Source organism: Silene latifolia, chromosome 3 (assembly GCF_048544455.1).
Source record: "Silene latifolia isolate original U9 population chromosome 3, ASM4854445v1, whole genome shotgun sequence".
NCBI classification, from domain to species: Eukaryota; Viridiplantae; Streptophyta; class Magnoliopsida; order Caryophyllales; family Caryophyllaceae; genus Silene; species Silene latifolia.
Window position 1 is genome coordinate 35,795,680 of NC_133528.1, and position 6,332 is coordinate 35,802,011.

At 38.7% G+C, this 6,332-nt stretch overlaps 1 non-coding gene across 1 annotated transcript; it reads left to right on the top strand.

The window, feature by feature from the left end:
* The first annotated feature begins 334 nt into the window (after positions 1 to 334).
* LOC141650558 (small nucleolar RNA R71) lies at positions 335 to 441 on the top strand. The gene has a single exon (XR_012546583.1). It is a non-coding gene; the product is annotated as a small nucleolar RNA R71 (small nucleolar RNA).
* The last annotated feature ends 5,891 nt before the right edge of the window (positions 442 to 6,332 follow it).

The following is a 6,332-nucleotide window of genomic DNA, read 5'->3' on the forward strand; positions in this document are numbered from 1 at the left end:
TGAGGATGCCGTCATGGCATTGACATGATGCTTTGATGATTTTGAGTTTTCCTCAAGTCTAGCCATAGCTTGTTCAAACTTCAAGTTGATTGTGTCAATGTGAGCACTAAGTTGAGCACCCAATTGAGTAACGGTGTCCACTTCATACTTTCCTCCTCTAGTAGCCTTGCGAGGCCTACTATATTGCGAATTATGGACCGCCATTTCCTCAATCTTGTTCCATGTTTGATTGTCATCAACTTCGGTGAACATTCCATTTGATCCCATATTGAGAATGTTCCTAGAATCTTCATATAAACCATTCCAAAATTGTTGCACTAAAAACCATTCGCTAAGTCCATGGTGAGGACATGAGCGACAAATACCTTTGAACCGCTCCCAAGCTTCATACAAAGATTCTTCATCCCTTTGCTTAAAACCCGTAATTTGAGCTCTTAGCATATTGGTCTTTTCCGGTGGGTAGAATTTTTGGTAGAAAGCTGGAGCTAGCTTCTTCCAAGAATCTATTCCAAGGGTGGCCTTATCAAGGCCCTTCAACCATTGCTTTGCGGTGCCGATTAACGAAAAAGGAAATAAGACCCATCTTATTTGGTCTTGAGTCACGCCCGTTTGAGAGATAGCTTCACAATAATCACAAAATGTTTCCATATGAGAATGAGGGTCCTCACTAGGCATTCCCCCGAATTGGCTCCTCTCAACTAGTTGGATGAAGGCGGACTTGGCAATAAAGTTTCCGGTAAGATGTTGTGGGGTAGGAGTACCATTTGGTAAATCCTCCTCGGTGGGTATAGAGTGTGACGAGAATTTAGGCATTGTAGGTGGATTTTGTGTGGTATTGTTAAATGGGTTTTCTTCTCCTTCTATTGCGAAAGGATTGACAAACTCACTAGTGGGTTGAACAACTTCACCAACACCTCCCAAATTCCTCCTAACAAGTCTCCTATTATTCGTCAAGGTTCTTTCGATTTCACGGTCAAAAGGTAACAAATCTCTTTGTAACCTTCTAGACATGCAAAATATCAAACAACTAGAAAATAATTAGAACAAACCTTGAGGAGTTTTACTTCCCCAAGGTGAAGAAAGACACAACTAAAAACAATAAAAGAAATCTTAAATCAATTAAACACCGTCCCCGGCAACGGCGCCATTTTTGATCGGAGCCATTTGGTGTTCACAATTAAGCATATGTGGTCGTTGGTCAATGGTCGATACAAAACACAATTTATACTTCACAAACAACTCTACAATTAGTAAAGAGGCAAGTAAAGGTCGGATCCCAAGGGACGGGTATTGAGATGAAGATTCTATTGTAACTAGTGGTGTCTAGGGGTGTCACAAATTGGGTTGATGTAGAAGGTTACTAAACTAAAATAGCAATGAAGATAAACTAACAAGATAAATAAAATAAGGGTGTAAACAATTGATTAAAAGCACTAGGGTGTCATGGGTTCATAGGGGAATCATGGGATATGATCATACAAACATGTTCTCAAATTATAAGCAAGCAATTATTGTTGTGATGGATTGAGTTGGGTTATATCTTACAATCCTAGGAAAGTTTGGGTCCCGGAGCCGAATCTCTTGGATTGTACAACACCTACAAGTCGACTTAATCTTCCCTACTTAACACATGCATGGTCTAACAAGACTCGAGTTGGGTTATGTCTTACAAGTCAAGTTGAAAGGATAGAAGATGATAGTAAATGCAAGGATTCATAGGCTTATCATTTCATCAAATATAACATGTGCATGTATTAAGATCAAAACAAGCAAGCAAATAAGATATGAAAGCATATTAATTTAAGCATGAATCATTCCCCATGTTGGTTTCCCCTAATCACCCATTAAACCCTAGCTAAGAGACTACTCACTCATCATCATATTGATCATGCTAGAGAGGTTGTCAATCATACTAACATAATGAAACATGATGAATAAATGAAAGTAATTAGCAATAATTAAAAAGGGATTAAGAGATTATACCTACTAATGATTCCAATAATAAAGCAAGAATAATAGAAGTACTTGAATCCTAGATTGAGAGGTTGTCAATCTCCCAATAATAACCCAAATAATCTTCAATTACCCAAAATAAAGTAAGAACAAGAGAGAGATTAAAGAACTAAAACTTGGATTAAAACTTGATTAATATTTGATTACAATATTGAAGAGAGATTTGATTGATATTAACTACACTAATTATTGATAAGAAGAACATGCGCCTCTAATTAGACTAATGGGGTATTTATAGTGAAAATTAGGGAGGATGCATTAGGGTTAACTAAGGGCTAAACTAGTAATTACACTTTTTAAGTTGAGCAAGGAGCCTCCGGGATTATCCGAGAGAAGGGCTTCTCTTATCGATGCTTGAGGAATGAAAACGTGCTGTGTTGCGATCCGTGCGGATGGGAGTCGGGACGGCCGGATCTGGGCTGAGGGATCCGAGCGGATTCTTGGGCAAGACGCTCGGATTGGCGAGGGGGAATCCGAGCGGATTCCTTTGCGGGACGCTCGGATTGGGACGGACGGACGGATTCTCTACAATCCGTTCGGATTGTAGTTCAGCAACTTTCCTTCTTCTTTTTCTTCCCTTTTCTTCATGAATTCCTTGGGGATTTCCTTGGGGACTCAAGGATCCTTTTCTCAACATTGCTCTTCTACTATGCTATGTACAAAGGCCTTCTAGTCTTGTCTCTCCTTGATGCTTGGTCATTGAATATGATCAATTTAGCCTTGTTTTGCCATGAAAATGCAAGATTCTTACTCCTTTCCTACCAAGGGATCAAAATCTCAAAGAATATGCAAAACAAAGAACTAAAGATAAGAAATGACCCAAATAGGCACTAAAAAGCATAGAAACAATGGTAATTCGGGGGCTAAATATGCGCCAATTATGGTCACATCACACATCGACTGATCTGTGACCTTAGCTGCAATTGACTGACGTTTATTGATGACCCGAAATCCTAGTTCCCTTCTCCTTCTGTTAATTTCCCTTAATTCTTTCTCTCTTGCCTTAATCTCTTAGTTTAGTCAGAAATCATATTCAAACCCCCACATTGTGACCCGTTACTCATAGACTAAAATTAGGCAGATAAATCTCAATTTTGCCTCCCTGTGGAGATCGACCCTACTTGCCGCTGACATCTGTTAGTAGTACTTAGGTTTATTTTTGATACTAAAACGACGGTATCAAATTTTGGCGCCGTTGCCGGGGAGGCAGCGTAGTTTTATTTTTTTTTATTTAGTTTTTTTCTTGTCTCAAGGAGCTTCGGTTCCTTGAGACCGTTATTATGTCTTTCGTTCTTCTCTTTCCGCAGGAAGAGAACGAAATTTTTGGTACTTATTTAGCCAGGTTTTTGGAGTGGCTCGAGCCCAGACGAGATGCATTTTCGAACTCCAATTGTCTTTGGACTATCTTCCGGGTATGAATGACCCTACGCGAGCATACCTAGAATCTATTGGTAAGTGGACTTTCGAAGGAATCCCCGTAAATGAGGTATTAGAATTCTTTGATTGGTTTTTCTTTGAATCTCTTAAACCCAACTTTTCTCTTCATGTTGACTCAAATGAGGGGGTGGGTGAGACCTTAGAAACCAATCTAGGAAGTGCTGACGGAGACATAGAGGAGACGACTAGCGTGGTTGACAATCCTTTTTATGAGGATAGTTTAGAACCCCTTTATGATTCTTGCACTGATAGTGAGGGTGATTTGAAGGCTCTCTTTGAGAATCTCCATCTTGACGAGTCTAACGATAAGGAGAGTGAGGAGGTAGATTTAGACAGTCTTGAGGTCAAATGGGATACTTATGATGATATAGATGATGAGCCTATTATAGAGGACCCGATTGACCCAATTGACTTTACAACCCCTTGCATCTGGGATGATTATCCACCTTCACCTTTAGCTTACCAGACTCCTTCACCTCACAGTTCTTACCCGTCTGATCATTTAAATTCCACTCGCGTTATTTTTAAGTTGAATGCTGTTGAGCTCTTTCATTTACCACCTGCGGTTAATTTGAGCTTTTATATTCCGCCCTTAGCTGGAGGGCATAATTATTTTGTGAATGATTTTAGGAGCTGTCATAGGAAATTTGTTAGGCTTAAATGTTATTATATTTCAAATTCCTATGCTATTACTATATTATGGTGCTACTTACAGTTTTGTGTAGCACATGCGCAGAAGTTTGACAGGTTCTTTGCGAGCTTTGAGTGCTTTGATTGGGTTCAATTAGAGTAGTTGGCTGAAAAAGAGGTCGAGCTGGGACCTGTCTGAAACTAGCGCTACCCGGGAGGCAACCCGGAGATTTATTTTTAGTTGTTTTTCAAACATTGCATTTTATTTCAATTGTGTGTAATAATTGGTCTTCGTACCATAGACTATATCAGTGTGCTTGCTTTATTAGTTTTGCGGGCTGTTTTTATTGCGTCTTTTGCAGGAATATACTAAGGATCACTCGATCGAGTACTTTTTGTACTCGATCGAGAGCTTTTGCTGCTGAAATCACTCGATCGAGTACTTATATCACTCGATCGAGTACCTGCCAAAAAAAAAAAAAGTAGTACTCGATCTACCACTATTTCTCTCGATCGAGCTGTTTTGGACGCCCATTGCTTGGATTAGCTTCTTGTGACGATGTTTCGGAACTATTAATGACCTCCCACGTTGCTGGCTGGTTTGGGGAGGTCCCTTATTCGCGCAATCTTGTGAGCTTTCCGTATTTACTCTCTTTCTCTTTTAGTTTGCATTTCCTTTCCATGTTTTGGTACAATGAGGGCATTGTACGGTTTGGTTTGGGGAGGTTTTGCATCCATATCTGTGTCTGCATCTTGTTTTTATTGCATTTCTGTTATCACATTTAATTTATGTCTGCATTGTTGTTTATTTCCATAAAAATTCAAAAATACCCTAAAAATTAAAAAAATTCAAAAAATTCAAAAAATATTCACGTTTATTTTTGCATATAGGTTGAGTCGGAACGGTAGATTTCCGTGATGAAATTTCACTATAACTTGTCATTTTACTTGAGCCTTGCACTTTTATTGATAGTTATTAGCTGAGTCTTACGCATATCTACGAGTTTTTGTTCAAATTTAGCTGACTGTTTAGACTTGACCTGATAAATTGGCAACCTACTCTATAAATTCTGAGTTTTAGAGCCTTATAACTGGTGACATTCATGACCGGTTTACATAGGAATTGAGAGTAGTACTCCTTGCATAACATGTCTATTACTTTTGCACATTTATGAAATTCGATTTCTTGTCAATTGCATACATTCGGGTTTGTGGTCGGTGTCACATGCAGGGAGGTGCTTGCAAATTTCCTTTTTCTTATATTTTTCACCCATTTAGCTCCACTTAAGCCAAATCTTTCCTTTTTGACCCACTAGCTACATCCCAAACTGAGCCTGCCTAGTCAAGCTAGTCTAGTATATCTTTTGTGGTATGCTTTTTCCGTCTGCAGTTTGGCCCGTATCATTTTGTTTGGAGTTGGTGTAAAAAAAGAAAGGAAAAACGTGAATGAAAAAAAAAAAGAAAAAAAAAAGAAAGAAAAATGTATGATACACGTGAAATAGGAAAAAGAAGAAAAAAAAATGAAAAAAAAATGAAAAAATGAAAAAATGTTGATTCACGTGACAACCAGAGGCATAACATCAAAGAAAGCTTAGCTGGTTTGAATATTGAGTCCGTCTGTACCTATTTCTATCTTGTGACGGTCTCACTCCTCCATTTTATTCATATCTTTTTGAGGAGATTGTGTATTGGGTAGTGAGTTTTGTGCCAAAGAAGGGCACTTGTGTGTATTTCTTAGTCAGTTGAGATTCGGACGGTCTTATATGGTCCTGTTTAGGAACTAGCTTGACGCTTTTATCTCCACATTTCCATAACTTGTTTTGCCTTTTTTCACCTGAACCTCACTTTCCGATATCATTTGTAAGCCCTCAGCTGTGACGGACATTGTTGGTTGGAATGTATGTGTAGTACTTGAATCGTCTATCATCTTTGTTGCATGCATGTTATGTAGGTCGCAGTCTAGGTGAGTGACTGTTTTCTCTTTCTCTCTTATACATATACTTTCACCCTTTGCTTCATGAGAGAAGAATGACCACGTGAGAGTCCGATTTTGTTTGTCTTGCAGGGTTGATAGGTCAGCTATATTTCTGAACAACTTATAACTCGTTTGCGTATTGACTGCTTATCTATAACTGTTAGTTTTTGTTGCATTAAACTGGTTCAAGTAGACAAGTTAAGCTAGCTCTGAGTTATCATTTCCGTTCCATTAGTTGCATTTTAGTTTACTCGAGGACGAGTAAAGGTTTGGTTTG